This window comes from Hemicordylus capensis, chromosome 1 (genome assembly GCF_027244095.1).
Source record: "Hemicordylus capensis ecotype Gifberg chromosome 1, rHemCap1.1.pri, whole genome shotgun sequence".
In the NCBI taxonomy this organism is placed as follows: domain Eukaryota; kingdom Metazoa; phylum Chordata; class Lepidosauria; order Squamata; family Cordylidae; genus Hemicordylus; species Hemicordylus capensis.
In genome coordinates this window covers 237,907,364-237,925,921 of record NC_069657.1, presented here as the reverse complement: position 1 = coordinate 237,925,921, position 18,558 = coordinate 237,907,364, and the positions used below count along the sequence as shown (strand labels likewise).

Here is an 18,558-nt window from a genome sequence, read left to right as displayed (position 1 = left end):
CTGCACTGTGAATGCCGCTGAAGCAGCTGCACTTCGTGTAGAGTGTGCCATGATAACTTGTGGCACTTGAATCAACAGAGCCTGGTAGGCTGTGGCGATGCATGCCCTCAGCCAGCGAGCCAAGGTCATCTTAGAGACCTTGGTCCCCAGGGACCTGGCATGGAACGACAAAAACGGCCTCGGACCACCTCAGATCTTTGGTCCTCCGGATGTATATGCGCAGAGCCCTGCGAACATCCAGGGTGTGCCATTTCTGTTCTAGTGGGTGCTTGGGGCTGGGGCAGAAGGACTTTAAGACCAGAGCCTGGGACCGATGGAAGACAGAGTTAATTTGGGGTATGAAGGTAGGGTCCATCTTAAGGACCACCGCATCTGGTTAGAAAACACAAAGCTCCTTTCGGACTGATAGCGCCCCCAGTTTCGACACCCTACGTGCGGAGGTGATCGCTGCTAGAAAGAGAGCCTTGTACGATAGGTACTTTAGCGGAACGGATGACAGTGGTTCAAAGGGTGCGCTCGTGAGGGCATTTAGAACCTTATTGAGGTTCCATGAGGGGAAGTTTAGAACCTTATTGAGGTTCCATGAGATGATGAACTGGGGGTGGGGAGATATTGGTAGCCCGCCATAGAAAACATGACAGATGGAGGTGAAGGGTCATACCCCCAGCACTCCTCAGCTTGAGGACCGATGCCAGGGCGGATGCTTGCTGTTTCAGTGTATTGGGTTTTAGACCCTGGTCCAGGCCGCCTGAAGGAAGGCCAGCACTTGTGGGACCCTGGCCGAACCTGGATCGATCCCCTTGTGCTTTGCCCATCTGAGGAAGGCAGCCCAGGTTGTCTGATAAATCCTATTAGTGCTCTGGCGCCTGGCGGCCAGAATTGTATCCTGCACTGACCTAGAATATCCCTTTTTGGCTAACTGTGCGCGCTCAAACTCCAAGTGTGTAGCTGGAGCCACGCTGGGTCTGGGTGAAGTAACGGCCCCTGTGACAGCAAGTTCCGCCGCGGGGGGAAAGGCCATGGATCTGCAATCAAGAGAAGCACCAGATCGGCAAACCATGGACGCCTTGGCCAAAGGGGCCCTGGAAGATGGGTCCCTGCCCACCTGAGGCTCCCGTGGGGACCACTCTTTGCTGTAGAGGAATCTCTCACCCACTAGAATGATCTGTGCCCTTCTCTGACGAGTCTTGCCACCAACTGAGGAATGAGGCCTATTGGGGGAAAGGAGTACAGGAGACCTTGCAGCCAAGGGTCGTTCAGGGCATCTGTGTCCTCCGCGAGGTAGTGGTGGAACCTCGTGGAGAAGCGGGGAAGTTTTGTGTTCTCTGGTGATGCAAACAGATCCACCTGGGGGCTCCCCAGCCTGTTCTGGATCTGTCTGAACACCTCGGGATGGAGCGCCCACTCCGAAAGGTCCACTGTCTGGCGAATGAGCCAGTCCGCCTGGACATTGGAAATGCCGCTCAGGTGTTCTGCCCTGATTGACTGCAGATGGGACTCTGCCCACTGAAAGAGGACATTGGATTCCTCCATCAATGACCTGGATCTGGTTCTGCCCTGCCGGTTCACATGGGCCTTGGCCGTCATATTGTCGGTCCTGACCAACACGTGCCATCCCTGGAGGGCTCCTGTGAAGTGGTACATGGCCAGCCTGATGGCTCTCAGCTCTAGCCAGTTGATACTGTGCTGAGCCTCCTCCGAGGACCAGATGCCCTGTGCCATACGCCCCTTGCAATGCGCCCCCCATTGCGACAGGCTGGCGTTGGTAGTGACAGGGATCCTGTCGGGTTCCCTCAAGGGGTTCCCTTTCTCCAGATTTGGGGAGAGCCACCAGAGAAAGGACTGTCACACCTACTGTGAAAAAGGTAACAGTAGCCTGGTGCGGTTGGTGATCTCGTCCTAGAAGGGTAGCAGCACCCATTGTAAAGGGTGTGCGTGCCACCTTGCCCATTGCAGACATTCTATGTATACGATCATGGACCCCAGAAGCTGTGCTAGTGTCATGACCTCCATCTGCGCACGGTGTAGGAGAGGCTGGATCTGGTCACGTATCTTCTCCCTCCTGTCTATAGGAAGGGAGATGGTTGCTGCCTCGGTGTCGAACCAGGCCCCCAGATGCTGTAGGGCCTGGGAAGGGTGAAGCTGGCTCTTGGTCTCGTTCACTAGGAACCCGTGGGCTTGGAGCAGCTGGTGGACCCTCTGGACATCCATGCACGCCCACTGTCGGGATTGCACTCGAATTAAAATTTCGTCCAGAAACGCATGGACCCTTAGTCCCTCCAACCTCATGTAGCTCACCAGGGCGGCCAGCACCTTGATGAAGACACTCGGGGCTGAGGAAAGCCCGAAAGGTAGGGCCTTGTACTGAAAGTGTTTTTGGTTGTAGCAGATCCTGAGAAACCTCCTGTGGGCAGGGGCAGTGAGTATGTGGAGATATGCCTCTTTCAGATCTATGGAGGCCAAGAAGTCGCCAGGAATGACTGCCTCCCTGATGGAGTGAAGGGACTCTATCCAGAAGCGCCGCTTCCGAATGTAGCGATTCAAACGCCTGAGGTTCAGGACTGCCCGTCAGGAGCCGTCACTCTTGGGTACCAAGAACAAAATGGAGTTAACGCCACAACGTAATTTGGTCGGTGGCACTGGCTCTATGGCCTGAATCCTTAACAGGTGGTCTATGGCCTGCTTCATCCGTAAGTGTTTGTCCTTGTTCCTGAACCTTGGAGAGACTATGAGCTGTTCCCATGGCCAGCAGGTGAGCTCCAGGCAGTAGCCCAACTCCACTATATTCAATACCCACAAGTCCTGTGTGGATGTTGCCCACCTGGTGGTGAAGTGCTGCAGCCTGCCCCCAATCTGAAGATAGTCAATTCTGCTTTCGGTTCTGCTGGCCTCCTGTCTGGGGGGTGGAGAAACGCTGTTGTCTTGGACCCGATCTGCCTTTCTGGTTCCAGTGGTTGTTGGTCCCCCACTGGGGCTGGCCCTGGGATCAATATGGTCGTTGGTCCCGAGTGCTAGAACTCCGTTTGTAGGAATGAAAGGAGTGTCTGTTATTGCGAAAGGACCTACGTGTGTCCCTGCGCCTCGCGGGCATGGCCTTCTTTTTGTCCTGTGTCTCCACCAAAACCTCGTCAGTGACTTCCCAAAGAGATTGCCCCTGTTGAAGGGGGTGAAGGCCAAATATGACTTAGATTTCACATCCACCTGCCAGCTCTTGAGCCAGAGCGATCTGCATACCACCACATTAGCCGCCATTGCCCCAGAAGAGGCCTGAATCAAGTCCAGGCTTGCATCTGCCATGAAGGCAGCTGCCTTAGCGAGCTTATTGAGGCCCTGCCTGAGCACCGTCTGACCAGGCTCAAGCTTGTTAAGGAGGTCCTTAACCCACAATACCAAGGCTCGGGCCGTGACGGAGGTGGACGCCGAGGCTTGGATGGAGTTGGCCGACACCTCGTGAGTCTTGCGCAGAAGGGCGTCCGCTTTTCTATCCTCTGGGCCTTTAAGTTGTTCATCCTCTTCTCTATTCAAGATTGCCTATGACACTAGGGCCACTACAGGTGGGTCTATCTTTGGTACCGCGATCTCCGCCATAGCCGCATCAGGGAGGATATAAAACCTCTTGGGAAAGGAGCTCGCGAGTCTGATGGCCGCAAGGTTAGCCCATTTGGCCTGCATTGTGTTCCAGAAGAGCGTCGGGAAGGGAACCACAGGAAACTGGTGGCTAGTTATGGGGAAAACGTCCTGTGCAAGCCGGCCCGAGACGTCTTGTGCCTCCAGCTATGGAACTGCAGCGTTTATGGCTCTTTTGGCCTTGGACAGCATCACCTCATAGGTCTCCTGGGAGAACAATCTCAGGATGGGGCTTGGGTTCTGAGGGGCCTACTCCCCCAAGAGCTCCCCATCTTCCTTGTTAGAGACCTCAGCCTCACTCTAATCCCCAGTGCCAGTCTCCTTGGGTGCCGCTGGAGAGGGAGGTGTCACCCCTCTGCTAGCGCCAGGTTGATTGCCACTGGCCCTTTACCTGCTGGTGGCGGCGCCCCCCAAAGGTGTGTCTGTACCTTACCATGTGGGTACGGGGCAATGCCCTCTCTGGGCTGTCCTCGGAGGATGATGAATGGGACCTGGTCCACGACCTCCCGGCTGTAAACTGAGGTGAATAACCCTGGGGAAGCCTCGAGACTCTCCTCATCTCTCTGGCCACCGCCTCATTAACCGAACATGAGAGTGCTTTGGCATTCGCCTGCATTTCTCTAGCCATCATGTCCATTGAGCTCTCTCCTGCAGCTGCTCAATCCCCGAACGCAACACTCACCTGGCACCAAGTGGGGAGCGAAGCGGCCTCATACCTGGGTTCGTGGTGACCCACCTGACCTGGTGTTGCGGGTTGACCTGGGAGCAGGGTGCCCTTGGTGGCATGGCATCATCCTGGCATGGGCTCTGTGCCCAGGCATATGAGGCATGGGGAGTGATCTATGGACTTCGCCCAGCCGCCCACTATCACCGGAGGCGAGGGTGAGAGGTCTCACCCGATAACCAATGCCCGTCTGGGGAAAGGATTGCCAGTCCCATCATGCGTGTATAAGTGTACTCCAGCCTCAGTTGGTCCTCCTGAGAGTGCCCATAGGTTGCTCCCTGGTCTGGATTGAGCAGATTTGCTCTGGGGATTGGCTGGAGGCTGGGTGCCTCGCCCTGGCACTGCAGTGCCAAACAGCTGAAAGGCGGGGGGAGCCACCTCACCACCTTCTCTCTCTATAGGATGCAGCAGGCCAGTAGGTGGCGCCGCTGTGCTCCCCACCACTCGCACAGGGATGGCTGCAATGGTGGAGCTCCCTGCCGAGGGGAGCCTGGCGGAGGCAGCCCACTCGGGAGAGGCCTGGGTGGCCGCGATGGGAGTGGGTCCCACCAGGGGGAGGTCAGCGTCATCGGCCATGGCCGCGGCCTGCCGCATGGTGGCGGGTCTAGTCCCGGTAGCGGTGAGCTCCACAGGGGCAGCGGTGAGCTCCACAGGGGCAGTCGCCAAGGCAGTAGCTTGGCGGGCGACGGTCTCCATCGGGCAGTGCCTGTCGGAGGCAGCGCTGGAGGAGGCCACAATGGCGGCAGCCTCTGCAGAGGCAAGAACTCTGTCAGTCGCTATGGCGGCAGCCGAAATGGCGACGTTCGGGAGCGCTCCGCATACCCACTGAAACCCTGTAAAGGGTGGGCATGGGTGGTCGGGGGTGCTGCTACCCCAACCCCCCGTTCTAATGTGCTCTGGAGTGGGTGGAATCAAGGGAGCGAAAGGAAGAGACCCGGTTCCTCCCGCCTGCCATGTGCGTCCCCAGGTCTCCCAGCTGCTGCAGCGAGTCGCTGCAATAAGAATTCTCTCACTCTGTCTCAAAGCAGCCAAAGCCAAGTGCAACTTCCCCCCAACTTTCTTCCCTTGAGGGGGTTCCTTCACTTCTTTTCCTGGCCACATGGTTCAGGAGAAGAGGAATGGTGCCGCCTCTTGTGGGCCTTTTTCTTGGAAGCCCTCTGTTCCTCCCCCTGCCCCGTGCGCTCTGAGAGGAATTCCAGTAGGGAATCCCCTGCCTGAGCAAGATCCATGCAATTAGTAAAGGGAAGCTCACCTAAGAAGGAAAAAGGTAGAAAGTTGATCTGGGCAGGAGCCTGCCCAAAAGCGTCTAATCAAGAGCGAAGACAGGAAGGAACTGGGGAACTACACCTGGGCATGCTGGGAGAAGGGGACGGACCTTACCTATCTAAAACACCTGAGACTTCCTGTCTATCTGGAGCAAGGAGCGGAAGACTACCCATTGTGAGCTGTGACCAGGGTGGATTTGATTTAAATCAAACTGATTTAAATCATGATTTAAATCACTAGCAGGGTGGATAAAAATTAAAAAAATCCAATGTAAATCAAAAAAATCCAATTTAAATCAAAAAAATCGGATTTTTTTTATTTAAATTGGATTTTTTTGATTTAAATCGGATTTTTTTTTATTTTTATCCACCCTGCTAGTGATTTAAATCGTGATTTAAATCAGTTTGATTTAAATCAAATCCACCCTGGCTGTGACCTCCTACTTCGAGGGAGAAACTATGTTTTATTATTACAAAAATAATATACATAGCACAAAACACTTTAATTCCTTTCAAAATTTAGTTACTTTTATTTGGCACCTAAAATCATGATGGGCAGTTTTGGATATAGAATGCCCTCAGTTCAGTCCTCAGCATCTGCATTTCAAAAACCTTAAGTAGCAGACTGGAGAAGACATCAACTTGAAACCTTGGAAAGCTGCTTCAATTCAGCATAATACAAGGATGGATGAACCAATATGAAACAGCATCTTGCTGCAGTCAAGTCATCATCTGGGTGGCTAACAATTCATATATATATATATATATATATATATATATATATATATATATATAACACAAAAGCTTGAGTGATGGGTCTGACAAGTTACTCATCTGAAAATAGAAATATATGGGCAGAATGGCTACAACAACCTTTGCTATTAAACTATCTTAATGTCTAGATAAGTCTTCCAGCAAGCTGAGTTACATACTACCTCAGAAATAAATTTTATTTCTCACTCAGTCAAGTAAAACCTTAACATTCTATAAATATCTATCTATTCACTACATTTGCTAAATATAAAAACATGACACACAAATATCTTTGTATCAATTTCTAGAACACTATATTCACATGCAATTGAACCAAAAAGATAGTAAACATTAAGGTCACGGCAATCCCTACATGGAAGTAAGCCCCAACAAACACAGCAGGAATTATGGCCCCCCAAATATGAATAGGATCCACCTAAATATTGCTATTCAGCCCTAAAACAATTATTAACTTTCTTTTGTTTTAATACAATTTCCCCCCCAGAATATATTTCAAGCTATTTTCTCCAAACCTAGACTACACTTTCCTTTCAAAGATAAATCAATGGATGACTGTGCATTGTACGTACATGAGAAGAAATATCAGTCATGTTACTATTTTAAAAAATACATACACAACCAAAATGAAAATGCATTTAACATTTCAACTCACTAACAATGCCAACCAGATAAATCCCATTACCCAGGAAGGGAACCCTTTAATATCAACTATGAAATTTAAATAAGACCATAAGAGGGGAGTGGCAATCTCAACAAGTTATCTTTTATTGTCCCTCATTTCAAGTATCACTAAACAAAGAGACAAACACAGGAAGCACAGCTGCAAATCACTATTTAGCAATGAAGTCTTTATATGTGATTTGCTACCCATATTCAGTATATATATATGCATATATGTATCAGATCTTCTCAAAGCCATTTCTATAGCATCAGTACCCACCTGTCTCCTAAACGTGACCAAGCCCAACACTGCAAACTCCCCAAATTAATTCTATAGAATATTTCATCCCACAGATTAGGTACTCTGATTACTTCACAATAAAGGGGGAGGGGCCACGCAGATTATTTATTTATTTATCAAATTTGTACACCGCCCCAAACTTTTGTCTCTGGGAGATTATCAATAGCATAAAACAAGTTAAAAACATTTTTTTTAATACTTAAAACAGTTTAACAATGTTTTTAAAACCCAGAGATTAAAACCTAAAAAAATTTAGGAAGCTGAGAATGCTTGGGTGAAAAGATGTGTTTTCAGCTGTTTTTTTTTTTAATTGCCAGAGATGGAGAGGATCCACAATCCCAGGGCAGCGACCGAGAAGGCCCATCTCTCTGCAGCCACAAAATGAGTTGGCGGTAACTGGAGAGGGACCTCCTCTGATGACCTCAATGGGCAGTGGGGCTCGTAGTGAAGAAGACGCTCTCTTAAACACCCAGGGCCTAAGCCTTTTAGGGCTTTATCCTCTCTAATAAAACGCTTGGTGTCCATCCGTGGACGGACACCAAGCGTGCGTTTGTGCCTGGCTTGTTCTGGGCATGCGCGAAGCGCATGCCCAGAACAGAGCCAGGGAGACACGACCGCCAGCACCCGGCAGCCATCTTCGGCGGCCAGAAGCGGCCGCCCCGAAGAAGCCAGGAAAGCAGTGGCGGGGGACACTGACCGAGGCGGCGGCAAAGCTGCCGCCTCAGCCAGAGGACGCGGCGCGGCCAAGGCGGCGGCGGAGTCATGGCCGCGGCCTGGCCGCCGAAGCCGGGCGGGGGGAGGAGGCGGCGGGGGAAGCCGGCTGAGGTGGTGGCGGAGCCGCCGCCGAGGCCTGGCGCCGCCGCCGAAGCCGGGCGGGGGGAACTTTGGGGCCCGACTTCCCCGCACTACAGCCCGACTTCCGCGCACCCCCCCTCCACATGAACAAGGGCCAACATGGCCCAGGAAAATGCCACCGCGGCGGCCGCCGCCATCCGCCCTCCCAGGAGCCCAGTCCCACCTTCCCTGCTCCACCACACATGAACAAGGGCCAACATGGCCCAGGAAAATGCCTCCGCGGCCGCCGCCGCCACCAGCCGCCCACCCAGCTGCCCGAGACCTCCTTACCCGAAGAAGAACCAACCCAGACCAGCGAGGAAAAAGGAGCTCACGAAAAGAGCTCCTCTCTCAGCAAAGACACTGCCCAGACTGCCGCTATGGACGCAATAGGCGTCCTTTACCCCCAATGCAACAGTCTGGGAAGAGGCTTGGCCGAGAAAGGAGCTCTGCTTGCGAGCTCCTTTCTCCTTCGCATTCAAAACAGTAAGTAAAGTTGCCGGGTGGGGGGTGGAGCGCAAGACTCTTCTGGGCAGGGGAGAGGGGGAAGGGGGGAGGGCAAGTGGGGGAGGGGGAGGGCAATAGGGAGTGGGGGGAGGGCAAGAGGGAGTGGGGCAGGGAGGAGGAGGGAGGGGCAAGAGGGAGTGGGTCAGGGAGGAGGGGCAAGAGGGAGTGGAGAAGGGCAGGAGGGAGTGGGCCAAGAAGGAGGGGGTCAGGGGGGAGGGGGAGGGCAAGAGGGAATGGGGCAGGGAGGAGGGCAATGGGGAGTGGGGGAGGGCAAGAGGGAGTAGGGCAGGGGGAGGGCAAGAAGGAGTGGGGCAGGGGTGAAGAGGGAGTGGGTCAGGGTGGAGGGGCAAGAGGGAGTGGGGCATGGGGAGGGGAGAGGGCAAGAGGGAGTGGGGCAAGAGGGAGTGGGTCGGGGGGAGGGCAAGAGGGAGTGGGGCAGGAGGAGGGGAAAGGGCAAGAGGGAGTTAGGCAGGGGGAGGGGGAAGGGAAGGGCAAGAGGGAGTGGGGTGGCAGGAGGGACTGGGGCAGGAGGCTGACAGGAAGGGGAGGGTGCAAGGGGGGTGGGAGGGGGAGGAAGAGAGGCCAGAGTGTGGGGCAGGAGGGAGGGTGGGACAGGAGAGACAAACAAACACACACGCACACACACACACACACACAAAGGAAAAAGAGATGAAGAACACATAAAGGGGGGTAAAAAGGCTAGCGCCCGTTATTATAATGGGCTTAAAAATACTAGTAAGTTATAACTAGCACTTCATATTTTGTCCGGAAACCTATTGGCAGCCAGTATAGCTCCATCAGTAAAGGAGTAACGTGGTCTCTCCAAGAGGACCCAGACACAAACCTGGCTGCCGCATTCTGAACCAACTGAAGTTTCCAGACTACGTACAGCTTAAGCTTTACATAAAAGCGAACTTGGTCATATAAAATAATAAACTGTTGAAACATAGAACAGAACCATAACACCTAAGTTCATCCATTACATAAAACAGAGGGCTCCATGCATTGTAATAATATAAAATTTAATTCAATCCAACCCCATATCTCGCTTCTCAACATTTCTTATCCTAGTCTTATTAGCCAGAAAACAGTACTTCGCCACGTTATAAGATACTGCATGCCAACGGTCTGTCAAAAGGAATTCCAGATAGAACTGTTCAGAACAACTGGGGAATGCTGTTAAAAAAGGACTTATATATCTCTCCCACAAAGTTTGATAAAACTGGCAATTCAAGATAACATGGGCCGTTGACTCCACTTTCCCAGAACCACAAGGGCAGACACGCTCCTTATAGGGGATCTCACAGTATCTCCCCTCCCAGACAGCCATTTCTAAGGCATTGCACCGGGCCAGCGTCAGAGCCCTCCGGAAACTAGGTACTAATATTTTATTAAGGTATCTTGCTGGGCCCAAACAGTGATGTTTGATTACTTAAATAGGTGTCAACCCCTATCAGGCTTCTGTCCATCTGATTCTCCATATCCATAATGTGTTGGTGTAGACATGATCTCGCTCTCTCATAGCCCAAGACAACCAAAGCATCACTGGAGAAATCATAGTAATTCAACCCCTTCTCCACATAAGATTTCCACCTAAAGCTATATGTATCATTCAACACTAAGGGCAAGGGCAGAGCCACCATTGGGCAAACGGGTTCAAAGAACCCGGGCCGCCACCAATCAGGGACCGTGGGCGCAGCCCCAGACACGCCCCCCCCGCCTCTGACATTAGATGTGGGAGCATTATTTCAGTCTCAAACAGGGCCATGTGGCCCCGTTTGGAGCCGAAATCAGCCCATACTGCATCAGCAAGTGTCTTAAAGGCAGGGAGAGCCACTCCTGGTATTGCTGCCAAAGCTGCGGGGCCAATCGATCTCCCTCCAAAACAGGGCTGCGCGGCCCCGTTTAGGAGAGAGATGAGCCCATGCTGCATTGGCAGTGTGGCCGCTTTAAGGCAAAGATAGTCACTCCGGCCCATGCTGCCCAATGCAGCATGGGCCAATCTCCCGTGTGGCCCTATTTGCGAGGGAGACCACATCCCAGGGTGGATTTGATTTAAATCAAACTGATTTAAATCACGATTTAAATCACTAGCAGGGTGGATAAAAATCAATGATTTTAAAAAAAAAATCAAAAAAATCGGATTTTTAAATTTAAATCGGATTTTTTTGATCTAAATCAGATTTTTTTGATTTTTTTTGAAAAAATCATTGATTTTTATCCACCCTGCTAGTGATTTAAATCGTGATTTAAATCACGATTTAAATCAGTTTGATTTAAATCAAATCCACCCTGCCACATCCTCCACATCTGACGTCAAGACACGGGGTGTGGATAGCCAGGGGGCCGCAGCAGCCGCACACGGGCCACCACCAAGCTCCCTACGCTCCTGACTAAGGGTGCTAGTCCTACTGGCTGAAAAATCAACTTTAGCCAATATTCAAATATTACGAGCCAAACACTTGCCTCCACCCGAATCCAGCCAGCTTCCAATTGTAGAAATGCATTGGGGAGACCTCAGTGTATTTGTAACACACTGCTCAAAAACTTTGATTGGATTGCCTCCAGCCTGGCAAGGTTAGAATAGATACCTAGCTGCACTCCGTAAAGGGGTAACGGCCGGATTTTGGTCGAAAAAAGTTTAAGGATAGCCGGACAAACTGTGCACCTTGCCTCCTATGAAAGGAGTTAATGGTGGCTGCTGCCCTCGAGGCATTTTGCATTATATATTCCTTGTGCACATTCCTCCTAGTACTGGTCTGAAAGACTATACCCAAATACTTAAACTGTGATACCTGTTCAAGTCTATGTCCATTCAACATCCAACACTGCTTCTTAGGTTTGTTGGCAAAAGCCATCACCTTGGTCTTTTCATAATTTATGGTGATCGCCTGTGAATCACAGAAGGACACCAAAGCATTAAGGGCTCTCTTGAGGCCAATTGGGGTCCATGAGAAAATCACCGCGTCATCCGCATATACAGTGAGGGAAATAAGTATTTGATCCCCTGCTGATTTTGTCCGTTTGCCCTCTGACACAGAAATGACCAGGCTATAATTGGAATGGTAGGTTTATGGTAGCTGTGAGAGACAGAATAACAACAAACAAACCCTCAAAAGCCCAGTGCCTAAAAGTCAGTGATGGATTTGCATTGTAGTGAGGGAAATAAGTATTCGATCCCCTATCAACCAGCAAGATTTCAGGATCCCAGGTATCTTTTCACTATATGCAGGTAACGAGCTGAGATGAGGAACAACCTCTGTAAGGGAATGCTCCTAATCCCAGCTTGTTACAGTACCTGTATAAAAGACACTTGTCCATAGAAGCAAGCAATCACTCAGCTTCCAAACTCACCACCATGCCCAAGACCAAAGAGCTGTCGAAGGATGTCAGGGACAAGGTTGTAGACCTGCACAAGGCTGGACTGGGCTACAAGACTATCGCCAAGCAGCTTGGTGAGAAGGTGACTACAGTTGGCACGATAACTCGCAAATGGAAGAAACACAAAATAACTGTCAATCTCCCTCGGTCTGGGGCTCCATGCAAGATCTCACCTCGTGGAGTTGCAATGATCATGAGAACGGTAACAAAGCAGCCCAGAACTACACGGGGGGAACTTGTCAATGATCTCAGGGCAGCTGGAACCATAGTCACCAAGAAAACAATTGGTAACACACTACGCCGTGAAGGACTGAAATCTTGCAGTGCCCGCAAGGTCCCCCTGCTCAAGGCAGCACATGTACAGGCCCGTCTGCAGTTTGCCAATGCACATCTGAATGATCCAGAGGAGAACTGGGCGAAAGTGTTGTGGTCAGATGAGACCAAAATCGAGCTCTTTGGCATCAACTCAACTCGCCGTGTGTGGAGGAGGAGGAATGCTGCCTATGAGCCCAAGAACACCATCCCCAACGTCAAACATGGAGGTGGACGCATTATGCTTTGGGGGTGTTTTTCTGCTAAGGGGACAGGACACCTTCACCGCATCGAAGGGACGATGGACGGGACCATGTACCGTCAGATCTTGGGTGAGCACCTCCTTCCCTCAGTCAGGGCATTGAGAATGGGTCGTGGATGGGTATTCCAGCATGACAATGACCCAAAACACACAGCCAAGGCAACAAAGGAGTGACTCAAGAAGAAGCACATGAAGGTCCTGGAGTGGCCCAGCCAGTCTCCAGACCTTAATCCCATAGAAAATCTGTGGAGGGAGCTGAAGGTTCGGGTTGCCAAACATCAGCCTCGAAACCTTTCTGACTTGGAGAGGATCTGCAAAGAGGAGTGGGACAACATCCCTCCTGGGTTGTGTGCAAACCTGGTGGCCAACTACAAGAAACGTCTGACCTCTGTGATTGCCAACAAGGGTTTTGCCACCAAGTACTAAGACATCTTTTGTGAAGGGATGGAATACTTATTTCCCTCACTACAATGCAAATCCATCGCTGACTTTTGGGCACTGGGCTTTTGAGGGTTTGTTTGTTGATATTCTGTCTCTCACAGCTACCATAAACCTACCATTCCAATTATAGCCTGGTCATTTCTGTGTCAGAGGGCAAATGGACAAAATCAGCAGGGGATCAAATACTTATTTCCCTCACTGTAGGAGTATATTCAAGTGTCTGTTGGCCAGTTTAGAGGGGTGAAAATCCTAGTTATTCATCTGAGTAATTAAGTTATTAATATAGAAATTGAATAACATTGGGGCAAAAATACACCCCTGCCTAACCCTTCTACTCGTTCTGATTTCATTTGTAAGATGCCCTTTGTTACTGCAACACACCCTTATTCTTGAATTTTCATGCATCTTAATTATTAAGAGTAACAACCGCCTATCCATGGATGATCTTACCAATTTTCCCCACAGTATTTCCCTTGAGATTAAATCAAATGCATACTTAAAATCTACGAACGCAACATATAATGTAGAATTTGACTTTCCTGTATATTTCTCGGCTAAAAGTTGAACTACCAAGGCTGGATCCGCTACCAAATGACCTGCCCTGAAACCATTTTGCTCCTCTGCTAGGTTTTTTTCTGTGTCAAGCCAATCTACCAGACGATTATACAAATGTCTAGTGTACATCTTACTCACTATGCTAAGACGACTGATAGGGCGGTAATTCCCTGGCAGCTTCCGATCATCCTTCTTCTATATGGGGGCCACAACTCCCCAATCTTTTGGTACACATGCTGTCCTGTCAATATAAGAAAACAATGCTGCCAATACAGGCCAGGGTCCACCATTCCAAATTGCAAGATATTACCTCCGCCGATATATAATTGGCACCAGGTGCTTTTCCTGGTTTTAATTGTTTGACAAGTGAAGCAATTTCTGCACACAATACCAATGGCCATTCAGTTAAGGTGTCAGCATTTAGCTCTGGAACCTCAACATTTACTTCCAATTTCCTATACAACTTCCAAAAATGCTCTTCCCAGGCTGCTGCTGCTATTTGACAATCAGACCTTAAAGGACGCCTGCTCTGTTGTGCAATAATATGCCAGAATAAAGATGAATTTTTAAGTTGAGCAGCCTCTAGTAATTGATTCCACACAACTCCATCCACTTCCCTCTTTTAAGTTTTCAGTAGCTGTTTATAATGGCTGCCGCATTCTGAACCAACTGAAGTTTCCAGACTACATACAAAGGCAGCCCCACGTAGAGCACATTACAGAAGTCCAGTCTGGAGGTTACCAACAGATGTACCACTGTTTTGAGGTCACTGATCTTGAGAAACAGGTGCAGCTGGCATATCAGCCGAAGCTGATGGGAAGCACCTCTGGCCACCAACTCAACCTGAGAAACCAGGGAGAGGTGTGAATCCAGAAGTACTTCCAGACTGTGAACCTGTTCCTTTTGGCGAAGTGTGACCCCATCTAGAACAGGTAGATCAAAATTGTCTCTAGAATTCTGACCCCGCACAATAAGTAGCTCCGTCTTATCCAGATTCAGCTTCAGTTTATTCTCCCTCATCCAGCCCATTACTGCTTCCAGACAGGCATTTAGGGAAGATATGTCAGCTCCTGAAGAAGTTGACATGGAGAAGTAGATCTGGGTGTCATCAGCGTACTGGTAACACCCAGCTCCAAATCCCCTGATGATCTCTCCCAGCAATTTCTTGTAGATGTTAAAAAGATTTGGAGAAAGTACAGAACCTTGAGGGCCAACAGCCGCCCAGAGACGCATGTTTGGGCAGGATATAAATTTAATAAATAAAATAAGTACACATACTTAAACTCAGATTTCAAAGAGCAACAATCTCCAGTCAACACCATCTGGAATCTATCCGAGAGATAGGAGCGGAACCACTGTAAAACAGTGCCTCCCACCCCCAACACCCTCAGACATTCCAGAAGAATACTATGGTCAATAGTATCGAAAGCCGCCAAGAGATCCCAAAGGACCAACAGAGTCACACCTCCTCTGTCAATTCCCAATTGGAGATCATCCATCAGACCGACCAAGGCAGTCTCCACCACACAGCCCACCCAAAAACCAGTTTGAAATGGGTCTAGATAATCAGTTTCCTCCAAGACTGCCTGGAGCGGTCAATACCACTTGATTATTATAGGTCAATACTGCAGATATAGCCACCAGATTCATCAAACCAGGCTACATTAAGTCACATCCTCACCACCTGACTCTATAATGTGGTAGAAAGGGTTCAACCCACACCATGCACAGGAGCTGTGGAGAGTAGAGCTCAAATGCCCAATCAGCTATGAAACTCAATGGGTGATTCTGGGCCAGTCCCTTATCTCTCAGCCTAATCTATCTCACAGGGTTGTTGTGAGAATAAACATGACCATGTATACTGCTCTGGACTCCTTGGAGGAAGAGCAGAATATAAACATAAAGCAAAAAACACAGATACACCAGCAGCACATGCTGGAACTCCCTAAGAAAATCTAGTACAACGTAGCACAATAAGGAGCCTGATCCAGATGGAACTGCCACAGAATTTAATTATTCCATTGATTAAATCCACAGTGGATTCCATTTCATCTCAAAATCTCCAAACATTCTTTCCCCCACTGGAATTCAGAGGCCACCAAGGTGTGCATGTGTGCACGCACTCACACAGAATTTGATGTCCGCTCAGTTAATTTTAGATCCTGCTCAGGTTTAATCAGGAAGGTCCCACTCTGATGGGCACACACTGCCTTGATACTGCCACCCAGAACAAAACTCATTCTACACACAGATGAAAAAAATTAGGACACTGGAGGCCATGCATTTCATACTGCCTGCTCCTCTCTTAAAAGTAAATGAGACAACTGACATTTGGTGCAGAATTATTTCATTAGCAGATTCGTTGTGCATAGCAAAATGTCCATCGCCAATGTAAACTTTCAAGGGTGTATGGACTCACACAACATAAGAGCTTTATGCACCTATGCTCTCAGAACATCAGTAGTTTAATCCTGCTGTAATGCACAGCAGTTCTTTAACTGTCTGCACTGCCAACCCTGGCTGAAATAAAAAAGGGATGTAGCATGGCTTTACCAGAGCAAGAGGAGGATTCAGCCACTTGCCCCCACCTGTTCATGGTTTACTTTAGTAACCCTCCTTCCCACTTCGTAGGATTTTTGCAGCAATTGGATCCTGAAACCCAGGTGTACAACCGTCACATCTATTTTCAGTCTCACTGAGGAGTAAATCGAATTGGCAGCGGAGACAATACAAACGCGAAGTAGTGTACTACTGAAGTAAATTGCTGCAGTTTGGGATCCTAGGCGCTAATGTGCTCTAAATATTAGTGTCAACAATATAGTATATGTGAGTGAGAGAGAAAACGACTTCTGTCAAATTATGGAGGACCGTATACAAAGCTTCCACGTGCTTTTCCACGTGACTCTCACCCTAACCTCCTTTCTCCAACTTCTTCTGGATGCTCTAGTTAGAAAGCTGCCACCCATGCTCCCGGGGCACTTTAAGATCTCCCCTCCCTTTTCCAAGCCAAGGCGTCTCTGGGATTCGGAATGATTCCCTCCCCCCCCCCCCGCGCTCCCGCCACGTCACGCCCCTCCCCTCCCTCCCCACGGGGCGCGCGAGCAACACTTTCCCTCCGAACCTCCAACCCTCCCCTCTCGCATTCCAAGGCCATCCCTCCCCCCTCCATTGGCCTCCTCCCAAGCCCCGCCCCTCCTCCTCCAGTCCTTTCACGCTTCGCCGCCGTTAAGTCACTGTTAAAAACTCTACGACTCTCCGGGAGGGAGGACAGGTCTGTGTTCGCCCGCGCGCTGGAGGAGGAGCGGGGGCCGAAGGCGACTCTGCAAGAAAACCAACTGTCTCCCCTCAGGAACCGTCACGCCAAGCGACCCACGTCCGCCTCCCCGCCCAGGCACCGACTTGCCTACCTACTCTCTGTCGGTCTGTTCGCTGGCTACCGCTTTCCTTTTTTCCTCTTCCCTCCCTCACCCCACCGTAGCCAACTTCTCCTCCTCAGCAGCAGCAGCAGCCGCCGCTCTTCAACAGTCGCTCACCTCCAAGCAGCCGCCTCAGGAGCCGAACAAGCGGCAGCCAGCGTAGTTGAGGCGGAGGGGGTGGGGGCTCCGCTGGGAGTCAGTTGACCAATCGGAAGCCGAGTGGGCGGTCCTATGCAAATACACAGCCGCGGCGGGTCTGTTTCTCCTTCTTGCGGAGGCGGGCGCTTGCTTTCCCCCAGTCTCGGGATCTTATTCAAACAGTGGCACTCACAACTTTTTGAAACTGAGCCCTCCGTTTTTGAGTGTGTGTGTGTATATCCCACCACCAACCCCAACCATTTGTTCCCCTTGTGAAAGCACGTGCAGAAAGTACAACTCCGGCGCAGAACAACTAACCTCTTGCAGCCGCAGGCGAGGATCCGTGCCTCGTGGCACTTAAAAACCCGGCCATTAGAAGAAAGGGGGGGGGGGGCGAGCTATTAGGAACTGGGTGCGGGGCCGTGTTCTTCGAACCCTTTCGCTCAGTTATATTTTCCTAATTCTAAAATCAATCAAACACATTCATAAGTGTGCTCAGGGTCAGTAATGGGGATGGATAACTGAAAATTTAAAATTAAACAATATGAACTTTGTTGCTGGAGAAGACTTTCGAGTATACCATGGGAAGCCAGGGAAACAAACAAATGGATCATAGAACAAATCAATCCAGAATTTTCACTTCAGGCACAAATGACCAGGCTCAAACTATCATACTTTGGACACATTATGCAAAGATCCAGATCCCTTGAGAAGTCCATAATGGTGGGAAAAGTTGAGGGAACAAGAAGACGACGATCAGCAGCAAGGTGGATGGACTCGATTACGCCAGCAATGAATGCACCACTGAGAGACCTTAAAAGCCAAGTTGAAGACGGATCATCCTGGAGAGAATCTTATCTATGTGGTCGCTAAAAGTCGACATCAACTTAACAGCACTTAATCAATCAATATGATGCAATGCATCAGTCACAATAAAAGATTGCCTATCATGGTGTTTACACAAGATAGACCTGCTGCTGCGAGGGGCTTGTAGATCACCTGTGTGAGACAGCAAATAAGACAGACGACCTCAAAAATAACATGTGGTGGTTCTTCATTCTACAAAGAGGATGAGAATGAATTATAATTGGGGGGGGGGAGAGACAGAGGAGATGTCTGGACCACCTGCTCGGACTGCTAATCACTGTACTCCAAAATCTGAGTCCTGAGCTGAGCACCTGAGATTTGGCGATATGTTATTAAAAATCTTTTTTTTACTGAAGAATACACACATTAAATAGAAACTGAATGACAAAAACAGAGCAACTCTTTCCAAAGTCATTCTTCAATCAAATGGAATATGCTCCTAAAACCATTAAGGAATGCTAAGCATCCTGGGCCATCATGGAATGGAGTTTTGC

The 18,558-nt window shown here is 49.8% G+C and overlaps 1 protein-coding gene across 12 annotated transcripts in view; it reads right to left on the bottom strand.

Annotated features, from left to right (window-relative positions):
• The window catches only part of KANSL1L (KAT8 regulatory NSL complex subunit 1 like), a 108,101-nt gene extending 90,857 nt beyond the window's left edge, over positions 1-17,244 (bottom strand). For 3 of the 12 annotated variants that reach the window (XR_008313044.1, XM_053283411.1, XM_053283419.1), the window contains exons 1-2: positions 17,051-17,146; positions 13,782-13,884 (exon numbers count right to left, since the gene is read on the bottom strand). The gene's annotated coding sequence lies outside the window, so the exon portion shown is untranslated. Of the gene's footprint in view, positions 1-11,487; positions 11,584-13,781; positions 13,885-16,558; positions 16,653-17,050 lie in introns of those variants that run through there. The other 9 variants (XM_053283417.1, XM_053283415.1, XR_008313046.1 and 6 more) reach the window with 9 other exon arrangements.
• Between the last annotated feature and the right edge of the window lie 1,314 nt (positions 17,245-18,558).